The following is a 17,657-nucleotide window of genomic DNA, read 5'->3' as shown; positions in this document are numbered from 1 at the left end:
ATCAGGGCCTACCCCTTCACTTGTGGGCGGAAGCATGCAATACAGCAGTTTATGTGCAGAACCGTTTTCCTCATAGGATACTTGGCATGAGTACACCTGAGGAGGCTTATTCTGGTAAGAAGCCTGATCTTTCTCATTTGAGGATTTTTGGTGCTAACGTTTACATGCATGTGATGAAGGATGCTAGAAAGAAGTTGGAACCGACTGCAGAGGTTGGGATATTTGTGGGGTACACTGATACGCCCCACAACTATCGTGTGTATTTGCCAGATAGTGGTAAAACTGTTGTGCGACGGGATATAAAATTTCAGGAGGAGAAAGCCATGAAGTGTTCGCTTGAGAGGGAGCTACACTTGCATGCAGATGAGGAGCTATTAGTTCCTAAGGATGAGCTTCAGGACGTGGATCAGCCACAAGACGAGGTTCATGGAGTGGAAGAGACCACTCATGCAGCGCCAACCATCAGAGGGCGAAAGCGCTTGACAGAAGCTGAGCGACTGGCTCAAGATGCAGAGAAAGTTGTAGGACCACCTACAGCCCAACGCAGGCAGAGACAGTCACCTGATTGGTACACTGGATACATGGCTCTTATGAGCAAGTGTGTTGTGACTGAGCCATCCTCTTTCGAGGAAGCTGTGGAGGATCCCGCATGGGTAGACGCCATGGTGGAAGAGTATGATTCTATTGTCAGAAACAGTGCATGGGAGATTGTTCCTAGACCGGAAGGGAAATCAGTGGTGGGTTCGAGATGGATCTACAAAGTTAAGCAGGCAGCTGACGGGAGTGTGGAGAAGTACAAGGCAAGATTTGTTGCCCGAGGCTTTTCACAGATTGAGGGGATCGATTATGAGGAGACCTTTGCACCTGTCGCAAGGTATTCTTCCATACGGACGATTCTTGCTCTCTCAGCGCAGATGGGATGGCACATTCATCAGATGGATGTGAAGACTGCGTTCCTCAACGGAGTCATTGAGGAGGAGGTGTACATTGAGCAACCCGAAGGCTTTGAAGTCTTCAGCAGCGAGTCACATGTGTGCAGGCTCAAGAGAGCGCTGTATGGGTTGAAGCAAGCACCACGTGCTTGGTACACACGGATAGACAGCTATTTCACAGGACTTGGATTCTCCAAGAGCGAGGCGGATCCGAACCTATACCAGATTGTGGTGGAGGGTAAGTTGCTTATCATTGTACTGTATGTTGATGATTTGATTCTAACGGGTGATGAGCTGTTGATACTGTCATGCAAGAAGGATCTTGCTACAGAGTTTGAGATGAAGGATTTGGGCCTCCTTCACTATTTCCTAGGATTGGAAATATGGCAGCACAATGGTGGACTGTTTGTTTCTCAGGGCAAGTATGCTCGGGAGATACTGGAGAAGTTCAACATGCATGGCTGCAAGCCTGTTGATACTCCTCTTCCTGGAGGTTGGAGGAAGGAGGATGCCACTTCGGGAGAAGAAGTGGATGCCACTGTTTATCGACAGTTGGTGGGGTCGCTGATGTATTTGGTCAATACACGACCTGATATATGCTATGCAGTTAACCAGCTTTCACAAGCTATGGTTAAGCCTACCAAGCTCTTCTGGAAGGCGGGCAAGCATGTATTGCGCTACTTGAGAGGCACATCGGGATATGGTTTGTGGTACAGACAGGAGGATGAGGTGAAGCTATGTGGCTTCACGGATGCAGATTGGGCAGGGAGCCCAACAGACAGAAAGAGCACATCAGAGGGGTCTTCAGTATCGGATCGACAGTAGTTTCTTGGTACAGCAGGAAGCAGAGATCCGTGGCACTCAGTTCAGCGGAGGCCGAGTATATGGCAGCAAGTTTGGCTGCATGCGAGGCTATATGGATGAGGAAGATCCTGGTTGGTTTGTTTGGTTCTCATTTGGATCCTACTGTGATTTACTGTGATAACCAGAGTTGCATTAAACTCTCGGCTAATCCTGTATTTCATGATAGATCTAAACATATTGACATCAGGTACCATCATATCAGAGATTGTGTGCAGCGGAGGATCATGTTACTTTCGTACATTCCAACGGAGGATCAGGATGCTGATATTCTGACGAAGGCTCTCACCAAGAGCAAATTCGAGTACCACCGAGGCAGGATAGGGGTTGCTGATAATCCATATCTTGTCGAGAGGGAGTGTTGAGATTGCAACAAGATGATGGAGCTTAGTGAAAAGAGTCGCCTTCACTAAGTGGGCCCGCAGGCTATTTTTGGCGCAAGTCTATTTTTAGACTATGTCTATTTTTAGACATATGGATCATGTCTATGTTTATGGATGATTGATCAAGTTGGGAAAAATAGATGGACTTCTATTTTTGATGAAAGTGTGAGTGATCACAGTGTGAGTGATCAAGTCTATTTTTAGACTGGCTGTCAAAAATAGAAAAGTCAAATATTATTATCTCACAATAATATTTGGACTATAAACTTAATCTTATTCTCTTGGAGCACTTCAGTTTGAGCTACGGAAGTGGCACATGCAGCTGTCAGAAGGAAATTCGTTTTTCTTATGATTCAGTTGAGTTGTTGCATGCATGACTTCAGTTAGAACTCAAGTGAGTTGAGTTTAGTGGACTGGAGCTACAGTTGATGGAGTTGTGTTCAGTTTAACTTAGTTAAACTGGTTGTAGTTAGTCTAACTGCAGATAGACTAATGATGAGTTGTTAAACTAATTATTAACTCATAATACAACTAAAGAATACATCAGTTAACTCAGTTGCATGTCAGTGCATGTTCAGTTCAACAGGGACAGGTGGTAGAGAATCAGATTGCTATCAGTTGTGACTATAGTTGTGCACCAGATCTTGCACAATCAAAGGATTGAGTATGCCAATGAGTTTGCTCACGTATTTGGCCCACATTTTAGCCTTTGCTCACGTCCAAAAAGAGTGAGTGACTATTTTGCAGGTGAAAAAACGAGTTTGGGAAGCTATTCTCATCAGTTCTCGAGCAGGTATTGAGCAGTGGAGGCAGGCAAGCAGTGGAAGAGATTTGGAGATCAGATCTGAGCTGTATTGTGTGTAACAGAGGTGGAGATACTTGTGAGAAGTATTATGCTGTGTAATGTTACATGACTCAATCATTAATATACAGATAGTGTGGGGTTTTTAGCGAGATGCTTTCCCCGTGATACATACTATGTTAATGTGTGAATGCTCTTGATGTTTTATTGTTATTGATGCTGCTATATTCTTGATCAATGTAGAGGAGCTTATGTATTGTGTATGTTTTCCGCATTAGTACATGATCAGGATAATCTCCATTGAATATGTGTTAAATTATTCAAAATTTCTACAGGATCAGATACAGGCTGGCCAGTTATGGTCACGTAAGGTTGCCTCACATAGAAAAATATGCAAATCAACTAGAATGGAGGGAAGGCACCTTAGAAGAAGCCACTACACAAGAAGAACTAGCTCAAAGAGGAATAAGAAATCTACAAAAGTTGGCTGACTTGGAGCTTTGTTCACAGGTATTTTCTCTTCTAGGCACTCAAGTGGGAGCAGCTGCCTCATCATCTACAGCTCCATAAAAGACAGCCCAAGCCCCAATTACAGCAGAAACTTCAGCCAAGGATAAAGGTAGGGAAACAGAACAACAAGGGGCCCCTGAAGAGCAGCAATCAGCCCAAGATCAACAGCCTGAAAATCATCCTGAACAGCAGGAAGGAATGGCAGAGGCTCTTGGTCCTAATGATGAGCAAACGCAAGAAAAGGAGGCCTCAGTGCAGAATGTTACAGTGGAGACTTCGGTGCTCCAAACCCCTACGAATGAAGAGAGGGGTAAGAAGAGAGAGAGACAGGAACAGACTCCCCTTAGCACCGCAACATCACAACAAGGGGAAAAGAGACAGGCTCGATCCTTTCTCAGAGGAGGAGATGCCTTTTGGGCAAACACAGATGGGTCCCCGCAGCACAGAGGTGTCAGCTAGCTCATTACAGCAAGAGCAGCAAAGAACATTTGGAGGAGAGGTCAGCTCCTCAGGGCAACAAAGAAAGGGTGAGTCCATCATAAAGAAACAGTTCATAGACATCAAGACCAGAAATGAGCCATTGAGGTTACAGCTGTACAACCACTTGTTGAAAATGGCTCCTACAAACCAGCAGAGGTTGATGTCTGCATATGATGTGCAAGAGGGAAAAATGATAATGAGCCATTTCAAGCCCACAGCACTGCAGCCACAGTCTGCAGCTGATTATATAAGAACGAACTTGGAAATCTTGTCCAAGGAAATCCACCCAATGGATCAAATTGAGTTGCATAAACAGATGGGTGAGATGGTGTATGCTACCCTAGCTGATAATACATTGACAAATTATAGATTGCAGAATTCTTTGAATAACACCACTGCACAATTGGAGTTAGAAAAGGCATCCTACTAGGCTAAAGACAACAGGATCAGGTCTTTGGAGGATATAATCATAGAGCTTGGGCATGACCCAAAGGATCCCAAAGCTGTGCAGGCACTGCTGAAGACAAGAGATGCAGACATTACAGCTCTAAGGAAGATGATAAAGGTCCCAACAACTCTTCACCCTCAAACAGAGGAGATTGCCCAGCAAAGGAAGGACCAGGATACAGCAACATTGCTGGTAACACTGCACAAACAGTTGGTGCAGACTGAAGAAAAATTAATAGAAACAGAGGCTGCATTGCAAGCAGCCCTACAGCAGAAAGAAGGAGGCCAAACAGTTCAGCCCCCTCCACAAGTAATCAACCTTGAGGAACCCCCTCAAAGTGTCACTCCTCCTGCAGTGCAAACAGTCGACACAGCTCCATCTACATCAGCACCAGCAACAACATTAGAGCAGGCTCCAAGCCTTGACATGCAGAAACTGATGAATGAAATTCAAGCCCTAGAAGCCCAAATGGCAGAGATAAATGAGGCCAAGGAAAATTTAGCTAAGCTAAATGAAAAATATGACAAATCCAAACAAAGTGTAGCTGAAAAGGGCAGAGAAATAAAGGCTCTCAAGGAGAAGATAAAAGAGCTGGAGAAAGAGCTCACCCTTGACAAAGTGGTGACTGAAATCAAAAAAGTCTTATGGGCCAACATTGGCCAATCCATAACAGATCAGTGGCAGTATATAGAGACAATTCATGAGCAAATGGAGCTCATAGCCAAGGCACACAGGGAAGTCCAAAGGGCAAGGGCATCTCTAGGCAATATGTCTGAGATAGCCAACAGAATGATCAACGTGCTCAATAATCGCACAGGTCCTTAGCTGGCAGCAATTGGGATCCCCAATAGAACTGAAACCATCCTGCTGATAAAGAGGGTCCTTACATTGAGAAGCCTAGTACAAACACTGGATAGAAGAAGCCAGGACATGCAAATAGAAGTAAACAGATTCATGGATAAGTTTACAGCATTACAGAGCAGAGGTCTTCCTGGCTTGCTGAACAACGCAGGGAGGCTACTATCACATGAAAATTATGCCAAAAGGGTGAATACATTTGCCACTAACGAGATCACTGCAGGAGCAAGTGCTTCAGAAGAAACAGGACCAGCATCTGGGCAAAGTCTCTATGATAGAGTAGAGAAATTATTTTTTATTATTAATGAGATCAAACATTTGTTTGAAGTACCTCCAAACTTCTACAAGTATACAGAGGCAGATGAAACCTTAGATGCAATTTTGAGGCATCAACTGCCTACACAGGAATGGTGGACCAAAATGATATAGTTGTTACTGTAAACAAAATGCTTTCATCAGGTTGTTCATCAAAAAACATAAGTCATCAGGATCAGAAAGTGTGATGCATACACTATGACTAGAGAAGAGTGGACTGAGCCAACTCAGCAAACCAATTCGGCCACTAAAGCAATACTGACAGCTGCAAATGACAGGGCCGAGAAACCTACAGCATGTCAAAGCCATAAAGACACATCATTCAGCATTAAAGCAGAACGCTCAACCGACTCAGTGGCCTCCAAAGGTCAAAAAGACTTCTGACAGCATTAAAGAGTATTCATTTTGTATTTAGAACAGTAATAACTTCCTTATCTGCTACTTTTGTAAAGTTGGTGAGCGCATTCATTTATCAAGTGACTCAGCGGTTCAGATATTTTGTATAACCGATTGTATATATTCCCCCTCGCATAAGCTTGCAGGGGTTGTTGATTTTCTCTTCAGGAGATACTATGCTGTAAATGTTCAGAGTTTTAATACAACAAAGCTGATGGAATTTCCAAAGTTCTGTGTTATCTGATGTGTTTTGGTGTGCTTGCTGAATGCTACAGGATCCCTGCGTATTTCATGGAACAATAAGTTTCCTTAACCTGTTCATTTTGTTTTTTGTTTCCTTAATAATCCATTCATGCTCTGTGTTTCACAAGTTTAATGGCAAAGAAAAAGAATAGTATCAGGATTTATTCATACAATACCCTGAACTCAATCTAAGCTATTATGTATGTTTTTCCTCAGTTATAGTTATAATATTGTAATTCTTAATTGCTGCACTTCCAAACTATACCTTTCACAGTGATTATCGTTCAGGAATTCAAAGCTGCTCCTGGTCAATACATCTCTTTCTCACATCACTAATTTAGTGGAAATTTCTTAATTGCCTTCCACTGGTTACACACACTTCATCATTACAATTTCAAGTTTGTTTCATGAAATATTTAAATGGCCCTGTTGTTTCAATAATCACACTCAACAAATTCAAACAACCTGCAACTACAGACTCCATTGCCCAATGGTCTAAAACTGTCTGAAGATATCACCTTAAGTACTGAAAGACATCATTCAACCAAAACTCTTAAAACAAACCCTCACCTCATATCTAGCCTAAGATTCATAAGAACTAAGTTAAACAGTCAAAGAGAGAGCCCTCTCTGATTACAGGTTGGCTAGAACCTGTGATCCAAAGTTTGGTTAGTGGTTACCCCGGCCGTATTCCCTTGGGAGTCATAGGGAACAACCTGGGTGTTAACAGTGTAAAAAGAATAAAATGGTCAAAAAAGTGAAAGAGATGAACCCCAAATAAAGGACCAAGAAAGTGTGCAAGTCCAAATGCCACTACTATGTCATTTTTCTATAAATAAAGTATCATGTACAGCTTGTTGAGCCTTTTTCCACATTAATGAATGGCCAAATAGCTTAATCTTGGCTAGTTCATGTTTAAATTTCTTGTTTTAGAGATAGAGAATAAAAATATGTCCAAACTGTTTAAACTTGGCAAATAAGTAGATAGGTAGAGAAGCAAAGGAGCTCAATTGTTTAAACTGAGCCCTTGGAAGAAATAGGGGCAGATTTAGGTAGGCTTACAATCTAAAGAAAATAAAATTGATGAGGGTCTACCAGTCCAAGTGCACCCATGTAAAAGGAAGAAAAAATGTTAGATACAGTAGGCTGGGTAGGCAGTTTTGGTGATGTAGAGGCATACTTCCTGTTGATTTTTGTCTCTCAAGATGTTCATCTTACTGTTATCACAAGTACCATGGCAGATGTTTGAATGCAGATCAAGCAAAGCCTGATTAATCTCCCTTCATACTATTTCCCTAAATCACTTACTAATCTCCCCCAAGGTATTAAGATTTGCTTAATATCCTTCAAATCACTCATTCCCTTTTTTCATCTGATGCCTAAGTACAACCCTATTTTTACTTAGGGAAATGACCTCATTTCTTGTATAAATCCCTGTTTTTTCCCCCCTTTTTGCCTAAGTTTTGTAACATCATACTTAGCGCATTCATTTCTCAAGTTTCATATTAACAGAAGAACTATATTATTTAAATCCCATATAAATCTTTTCCAAATCTCGTAAATATGTATAAATGTTAAAACCCCAAAATGTTATTATTCCCACCCCCCAGTTGAAATACGACTATAGTATTATTTTAACAGGGATTAATACATTCGTTTGGAATTTATTAAGAACCCTTCCCGCGTAGAGGATTAATTAACCCTTGGTTAATTAATAACTAAACCCACCCCGCAACCAATCAAAACGCACCCAAAAGAATTTAAAACGTGATTTATTTGCACTGGTCCCACCACTTAAAACCTCCACCACCTCAAACGAGCGCCCACCATCCAATCATCGCCCTCCCATCTGACGACTAATATACATTTCGATAGCCCTCCATCCACTGAACTTTACTGCCCGGGAGATCGCTGGTATCACCGCCCGTACCAAGACGCGTGTCGATCGCCCACGTTGCTCGCGGCCCTCCCATCCAAAACCACTTTAGCCCACAAGTGGTCCGGGGTAAACCACTTACCGCCTTCCCGTTGACCATCCGCCACATCACCATCTCATACCCTCCGCTACGTGACAAGATGTCCCATCATGCTGACGCCATCCACTCAATAAATGCTAAAAATACCGGCCAAATCAATTTCCGTTAAATAAACGATAAAATATCATTTTCGCTGTAATTTTCTTTGTTCACGCTCCCATGCAATATAAGGACTGGAGCCATTATACCAGCTTTTCAACTGCCACCCGGCCGAAGAGACCACAGCAGCGCACTCTGCACTTCGTCTTTCGACCTACAGTTACTCAATTTGCCTCCATAGTCCAGGTATTTATCCATTTTACCAGTAACCCTGTAAATTCCTCTTTTTCACTGAAAATTCTACTTGGGAAAACCAAATTCAAGTTGAGAAAGGTCTGTTTAGCCCATAAAAATACTCCTAGACCTGTTGTTCAGTCCAATTTTCCACAAAAATCCCAAATTCTAGTTTGAAAAACACTAGAACCAAACATGGAGGCCCCCGCAAACCTGAATGTCGCGCCTGTAAATGCACCTCACAAAGACTTGAATTATCTGCCTCTTGCAGGCAAAGATTTTCAAATAAAGGACTTAACCTCTGATTACAATCATCTTCAGGCCTTTTGCCAAATTAGGGATAATTATCTAAGCAACTCTGATATTTTTAGACTGTGGGAATCAAACCTTCCCATGTACTTCCTTCCCTCAGTCCATGTTTTCCCAGATATCATTCACCAATGTTGTGCCAACTATGACCCTGTCCATAGGGCAGTGATGTATCCTTCCCAAACTGTCCTTTTTCCATAACTATTGAATCTATCAATCAGATGATACATTTCCATTCCACTGAGCCTCTTTTTCCTCGTTCCATGGGATTTTTACTTGAAAAAGCTTCTCAACTACCCAACTCAGAGATAACTCGTATTGCTCAGATGTTCATGTCACCAAAGCACCAACCTAAAGGCCCTCCTCCTTATATGCACACATTTTTCACTGAAACTAGTAGGCTTATTGTTGACATGACATCCTCGGTCTTGGGATTTAGGTCCAGTGAATATGTGGATGATATCACCCTGGTTCTATTATCTATATTTACTCTAGGACAACCCTCGACTGTCAAATATGACTATGCCACCTTCATCGCCAACAAAATCTATGCTCAATTCATGAATTTGGAGAGGAAAGGGGTGTTCAAATACACATCTTTTATATACCATCTGTTGTTATATTATCAGCCAGATACCTTTCCATTTCTCATCAAGAAATTAGACTCAAAGGGAAATCGAAGGTCTGTGATCTTTTGGAGCTCAGTCTTCCACAATATCTATGAGTGCCCTTATAATTATAGTGAATTCATTGACTTGTTTGTACACCCAACCTCCACTCTATTGATAGGAGCTCCTCCTCCTAGGATCACTAGTGATATGAAGAAGATTTCGTAACTTTCTAAACAATATAGGGTAGGTAACTGGTACCTGTACCAGAATCACACAGAAATCATAATGTATGGGTGTGAATATTCCCCTTTTAAGTTTCCCAAATATGTGCCCAAGAGGTTATTTGCATTAGAATATTTCTGGCAGATCATCAATGCAGACCTAACCCACTTTTTCAATGTAAAGAAGAAGGCTCAACTGAGAATCAAAAACCAGTTAGGCCCTTATGTTATCCATTCTAGGGATGTCTGGAGAGATGTAGAACAGATCTTAGAAGACCACCTTAGATTGAAAAAGAGTTTTGGGTGGGTGCCTTATGACCCATGTAGTTTCATAAGTGATAGAAGGGTAAGATACAGGCTATCAGTGTATGTGCATCATAAGATCCCAGAAATTGAATAGTATCCAAATCAGGAAGAATGGGTATAAGGGACCTTAATAGAAGAAATTACTCAACAGAAAAAGATGGAAAAAGTTATGAAATATCTTGAAAAAACCCTTGACCTGGACTCTTTTGGACATGTATCTTTCAAGCTGCCTCAACAATCAGGAGTTGGAACATCCTCTGCTGGAACTTCTCAGCAGCCTGCTCAGAAAACCATCACATCAATCAGAGGGACTACAAAGAGTAAAGAGGTTGACACCATAGAGCATCCTATAATGACAAATCAGCCAACAATGTCCAAAGAACAGGAACAAGTGCAAATTCCTCCAACCCAAACTAAAGCACCAGAAATTCCAGCATTACAAACTCCTCTAAATGAGGAAAGAAGCAAGAAAAGAGATAGAGAAGAGGCCACACCTATCAGTGGACCTGCTAAGCAACCAGGAGCAAAGAGACAAAGACTGACTCCTCTGTAATTATTGAGGAAATGACAGATAGTCTAGGAGGTGAGAGTGTAGTCAGCCAGCAGACCTCCCCAGTGATAGAAACATCAACTAGCTCCCATAGGAAAAAGCTAGAAAGGCAGCATAGTGTAGAAGTATCATCTACCTGGCCACAAAGCAAACAGGCCTCTGACATTAAAAATACTTTCACAGAAATTAAGGCAAGAAATGATCTTGTGAGGATTCAAATGTACAATCAATATTTGAAGATGGCCCCTTCAAACCGGCAAAGATTAATGTCTGCATATAACATCAAAGAGGGTAAAATGATAATGAGTTATTTTAAGCCAAAGGTACAGCAACCGCAGTCAGCAGCAGATTTCATCAGAACAAACTTGGAATTCCTAGCCAAAGACATTCATCTAATGGACCAAATTGAACTTCATAAACAGATGGGAGAAATGGTTTACTCCACACTAGCTGACAAAGTAATGTTGGCCCACTAGTTGCAAAGCTCCCTGGACAATACAATAGCTCAACTGCATTTGGAGAAAGCCTCTTCTCTAGCCAAGGACAACAGGATTAAATCTTTGGAAGAGATCATCATTGAGCTAGGACATGATCCCAAAGATGCTAAGGGCATAAAGGCATTAATAAAGAAGAAATAAGAGGACATTGCTACCCTGAGGAAACAGCTGAAACTGCCTCCTTCCATGCATCCACAAACTGCAAAATTTGTGCAGCAGAAATCAGAGGAAGACATGATGGACCTGCTCATGAAACTCAATGAAAGATTAACTGATATAGAGCAGGCACTGGAAAAAGAATTAAAAGAGAAGGAGGGAGAGTCGACCTCCCAGCCACCTGAGGTAATCCCCACAGTCACAACTGCAGTCCCCTCAACAATTGGATCTGCATTGGCTCCCAATGTCCCAGCGGTCACAGCAGCAGTAATTACAGGTACAGAACCAACAGCAATAGCACTAGGCAACAATACTAATATGAGCGCAGAAGAATTAATAAAATCCATGGAAGAAGTGAGACTCCAAGTATTAGAGCTGAAGAAAGTAAAGGAAAAATTGGCAAAAATAGAAAATAATTATGAAAAATCCAAGATGAATGTTGCAGAGAAAATAAGAGAGGATAAAGCATTAGAGAATAAAGTGAGAACATTAGAAAAGGATCTCACTATGGATAAGCCTCTAGTAGAAATCAAAGGAATTCTTTGGACCAACATCAATCAATCCCTAAGTAATGTTTGGCCATCTATCCAAGCTATTTATGAGCAAATTGACTTAGTAAATGCAGCACATGGAGAAATTCATAAAGCAAGAGCTTTATTAGGACAAATGCCTAATCAAGCCAACTGACTCATACACTTTATGAATAGTAGAAATAGGGAACAGCTGGAACAATTTGGCATCCTGTTGGAGCCCCTAAAATTAGGTCTACAACAAGGGGGATACCCACCCGTTCCGGACCTTGGTTGGCAGCTCCTTATCCGTTTGGTATAGCGGGTCCGACTGGGGATAATGGGACCAGTTTCCCAATCTAATGGGTGTGTGTGTGTGGGTAGAGTTGGATGATGCTGATCTAGGAGTATTTAAAGCTAATTTAATTCAAACTTCTAAACTAACTCTATGCTATTGTAATCTAATGAGAAACAACACATCTAATCTACGCTAACCCGGGGTGTATTTATTCTATTATGCGATCTAAAGAGATTTCAAACAATAACTGGTAATAAAGATCATTCAGCTATCATAAGAATAGAAATCAATTAAAATAAACCACTCTGCATAAAAAGTTAAGCAAAACAGTTGTGAACAACATATCGCATAATAAGTTATTCATATATCAAACACAAATAAATGACTCCACCGTACAGAAGTGCCAAATGGTAACCCACACATTCATGCATTAACATATAAACAACTGAAAACTGTATATCACTTTAAGAATATAAGTAGAAATGGTCAAGAGATAAAAGTACCATTTATGACTGGTTCCACTCATAAGCTTCAAGCAACAACGATTTATCTCTACTTGTTATAACATCTACTAAGAGTACAAAAGTGCAACATCAGTAGCAGACATCAAATGCAAACATTGATAAATCTCGATCCATCCATTCATCAAAAACCCCCTCCGAGGGTGAAAAAGTGCATGTTCTGAGGACAAGTTTTTTGACAAATTTCTGGACCCTTCTCCAAATGCCTGAGAAGGGTTTAAATACTGCTAACTAATTAATCTTAATTACATAAATTTAGGACACGGTTTTAAATGACCACCCTTCTACTAAAGCAAATTTATTTCTAAAACTTGAATCTAATTTCTAACCGTTTCTGTATTTGCTCCTTAGTGTTGTAAGCAATGCAACATCCACCTGGGAAGATTTGATTGGTCGTCTTCTCCTTTCGTTTGAGCTACGAAAATAGAAATAACAAGCGTTGGCACCGCTTTCTGGCAAACTAGAAGATATTTTTGAAAATCTTCCTCTGGCTTGGTGTATTCACTGTGTGTATACTTGGTAATAACCCAAATTTCTCTCAAACTGATTCTGCTTTTGCTATTTCAGTTTTCGGCCTTACGAATGACTGAATAAGTTAGGGACTTTGCTCTCTGAACAATTTTCTGTATTGAAAACTGCCTCCGTTCTTTGTTCCAGGCTTTTCTGGTGCGTTTTCCCTCTTTACTGCCTTTTTCTTTTTGCTTTACCCAGTCTAGGCTTCAGGATCTTTTGTAAACATGTTGCTTTTGTGCGCCTTTGACTCTGAGTTTTGGATAGTCTATTGACATCAGTATCTATTGAGTGATACTCTGGAATCTGTGGTCCTATTGCATACGACATTCGTTTGTGAAGGCATCTCTTCTCTGTTCTCCGAGCATTGACGCTTTCCCCTTTTACTTAGATGTTTCCTGCACATTGCTTTATGTTATTTGTTGTCTTACAGTTTACGCAAAGGAAAAGAGTAATGATGAAAAGATTGACATGAAAGCTTTAAGCTCTAATGAATGCATAATCATGACACCCATAATGAACTGACTCTTCGAAAAACACAACACAAATCCTTCTTGGATACTTTGGCGTACAATCATTAATTTCTTTTAAGGCGCGTGCCCAATTTTGGTCTACAGACAGCTTTCCTTGAATACTGTGTCGAGGAAATTTTGTGATGGGTGATCTCTGCGACTCGCATTGCAGTGTCGAGGATTGCATCGTCAAGATGTGTCATCACAGGAATTGATGATTGCAACATCGCAGACTGTGAATCGCAAATTGCGCTTAGTAATCCAATCATTGTGTGTTGCTTATGCGATGTTGCGATATGCGACGTCGCATATCGGCCGTCGGAGATTCCTTAAGTTTTTTATTTAAGAGTGCTTCACCATATATGCGATGCGATGAATTTCGCGTCGCTTTTTCGCAGCTTATTATGTGCATAGGGAAACGTTTCACTCTCTTCTCGCGATGCGATACAGCTTTAGGGAGTTAAAATACAAAAAATTTGATAAAATGTTTTTTTGGATTTTTTATTAAGGGTCCCCATTTGCTTGGTGTTATCGCTAATACCAAACAAAGAGGGGGGTTGTTGGTGGCCACAACAATGGCGATTCACTGTGAAGAACCAGTTATCTCTGCTTTTCTATTGAATTTTAACTTCCGAAGCAGAAAAATTTTCATATGTCTAAATTTTGTTATGGACAGATAGAGTACATTACGCCTTATCCTATCAATGATATTTTGTCTCAAATTTTTCATATTCCAATTGTTTGTTTCCTCAGGCTTAGTCCTTTTATTCACACCAGACATTACTTGGTCTTTTAAAGATAAAATAAGGTCTTCTCTGTGTGCTGGTTTTTAAAATATGCTCATTTGTCGTAGGTAGAGCCTCTGCTGCCCGCAAGCGTCCATAGCCTCGACAGGGTTACCTGTTACCCAGAAATGATCCTTTATCCTGCTTAAGGCTGTTTACAACTTTTCAGAGAAAATCCCCTTTTAACACTTTTTCCTTTTTTATTCTCTAAAGAACAATGTCTTGGTTTGGTGGCCAAATTATGACACAGTCATTCACTTGATTTACACTTTTGTTGAACAAGTTGGCTCGTGATGAGACCCCTTGTCTTTTGATTGCAACAATCTTGAGTCATTGCCCTGTTTTGGTGAACAGTATTGGCAAAGTCAGCAAGTTATAATATCTGTGATCATGATAAGCCGGCTCATGATGAGACCTCTTATTCTTTGAGATATAGTGTTTTCTTGGATTGTTCCTCTGAATGCTGCGATTTCCTTTAGCAGGGAGGAAGTCATTGTTTTTCCTCAAGAAAGCTCTGAATGACAATAATAGAGTTTGAAAACAGCGGTTTTACAGAGAATATTTATTTTATTATTGATACCTTTCATTGTGCTGATATAAAACAATTTTTTCACCAAAGGTTGCTTTCATCAAATTTTTGAAGTTGAAACTAGTGTCATATTTAGGCTAAAGTTAACTCTACCTGTCAATAATAAAGATTAGATTTTTCGAAAAATTTTGCTACTTGTACAAGCGAAAAGCTCAAAATCTAATAGAGAATTGGTGTCTTTTTCATGAACCCCTTTAGTAACCATCTACAACTGGTTTTATTTATAAGAAAGAGAAAAAAAAAAACAAATAAACTAAAACTATCCTAAAAAATAGAAGAGTGAACTTCTATGGAAAATATATTTTAAGGATCTGTCCATTAACAGGCAAAGAATCCCTTCTACCTGCTAAATCCTGCAACACAAACGTTGATGGGCCTGTGACTTCTACAATCTAAAAAGGACCAAGCCACATTTTCTGAAATTTTGTATGTTTGCCCTTTTCTTCATGAGCCTTATCCCATTTCAAAACTAAATCTCCCATGTGAAAATTCTTTCTGGTCATTATGCTTGAGTCAAAAGAGGATTTTATCAGCGCTTGGTGATGAGCATGGGTTTTCTTAGCTTGTTCTCGTCGTTCTTCTAATTTAATTATTTCCATTTGTCTTAGTTGTATGGAGGAAGTAGATACCTCATCGATGTGTTGTACTAAAGACAAAAAGGGGATGACTAAGTGAGTTGGAAGAACCACTTCTTTACCATAAACTAAATTAAAGGGAGAAGTGTTGATTGAAGCTTTCTTTGTTATTCTATCTGCCCATAAAGCATTTACCAATGCTTTGTGCCAATTCTTTTGGTTCTGGTCAATTGTTCTTTTAATAATCCTGATCAGGTTTTTATTTTTCGATTCAGTCAATCCATTACCTTGTGGATAGTAGTTGGCCGAATATTTCAGTTTGAACCCTCTTTTAAGTGCAAACTCAGTCATTGTATTTCCAGAAAAGTATGAGGCATTATCAAACATTAAGGCCATTGGCAATCCAAACCTAGTGATTATAAATTGATCTATGAATTCAATAATGTTTTCAGAATTATTTGTCTTGAGAGGAACTTCTTCTACCCATTTAGTAAAATAATCTGTTGCCGTGAGGATGTACCTATGCTACTTAGAAGAGTGAGGAACGATCTCACCTATTATGTCCAAGCCCCACTGACTGAATGGTTGCTCGATGTTTACCGGTGGTAGTGGCATGGACGGTTTCTTTTGTTTCCCTGCAGCAGTCTGGCAGACTTGGCATTTCCTCACATAACTGTGTGAGTCTTTGAACAGCGTGGGCCAATAATATCCTGCACGTAAGATTTTATGTGAAGTAGCATCTCCAGCATAGTGTCCGCCCGCTGGTCCATCGTGGAGTTCCTGCAAAACCTTTTCGGCTTCAGTTTTCTCAAGACACCTAAGAAGCACAGAATCGTAATTCCTTTTAAACAGAACATCATTTATGAGCTGGTATTGTTTAGCTTTCAATCTCAGAGCTCTTTTATTGGTGTGATCCAGGTGTGATGGAGCGTACCCGTTCTTAAGAAAATAAATGGTGTCAGCATATAATGACTCTGCATCGTTTAGGCTTACCTCATACGTATGTACCTCTTCAGATGAATTCTCAGGAATTTGCGATGCTCCAGCCAACATTTTGCAGAAGCCTTGACCTCTTACAATGTTTCCTGGTTTGATCTCAAGATCGTATTCTTGTAAAGCGGTGATCCAATTTGCTCTTTTTTCGCCCACATCCTTCTGTATTAGAAGGTTTCTTACCACTGGAAACGGTACTATGACCTTAGTATGGGCTTTAAGTAAGAAAGGTCTGAAATATTTGATCGCTTTGAAAACAGCATATGCCTGTTTCTCCACGTCTAAATAGTTGAGTTCAGCACCTTGTAAATTCGAGCTAAAAAATGCGATTGGAGCTTCTGCTTTCTCTTGATTTGCTTGAGTTAGAATCGTGGCATATGATTTCTCTAAAGAAAATGTGTATAAGATAAAAGATTCTGAAAAATTCGGGGTTGCTAAAGATGGAGCGTTAATGATAGCTTGTTTGATCAGGTTGAATGCTTCATGCTCATCTTGACCCCATTTAAAATTTGAATTCTTTTTAATCATGTTTTGCAAAGGAGAAACAATACGTGAAAAATCTGGGACAAATCTCTTCACAAAATTGATTTGACCAAGGAAAGACTGCATGGTTTTTTTGTTATGAGGCATGGATATTTCAGAAATTTCTTTGATTCTGTCAGGTTCAATGTGAATACCAGATTTTGACACTATGAATCCTAGAAGTTTTCCTTCACTTAATGCGAAAAAAGATTTCTTTGGGTTAAGTGAAATCCCATACCTTAAACAACGTTGAAAGATTTGTTTCAAGTCTTTGAGATGGTCGCTTCGCTTCTTGGAGCACACTGTTATATCATCCAGGTAAATCACTACAGATTTATTGACTAAACCTTTGAATGCGATGTCCATGGCTCTCTGAAATGTAGCGCCGGCATTGATCAAACCAAATGGCATCTTCCGATATGCGTATGTGCCCCATTTAGTTCGGAATGTGGTTTTTAACTGATCATCGGGATGTACCAGCACTTGATTGTATCCTGAAAATCCATCCAAAAAAGACATTAATTCTGAGCATGCTACTGCCTGTAATATCTGCTCCATAGGTGGGAGGGGAAAATTGTCTTTTTGACAGGCTTTGTTGAGATTCCGGAAATCGATACAGATTCTAATATCTCCGTTTTTCTTTCTAACGGGTACCA

Source organism: Pinus tabuliformis, chromosome 9, assembly GCF_031772625.1.
Source record: "Pinus tabuliformis cultivar Carrire ecotype Pingquan chromosome 9, CPIR1, whole genome shotgun sequence".
Classification (NCBI taxonomy): domain Eukaryota; kingdom Viridiplantae; phylum Streptophyta; class Pinopsida; order Pinales; family Pinaceae; genus Pinus; species Pinus tabuliformis.
Note: the sequence above shows the minus strand (reverse complement) of the source record.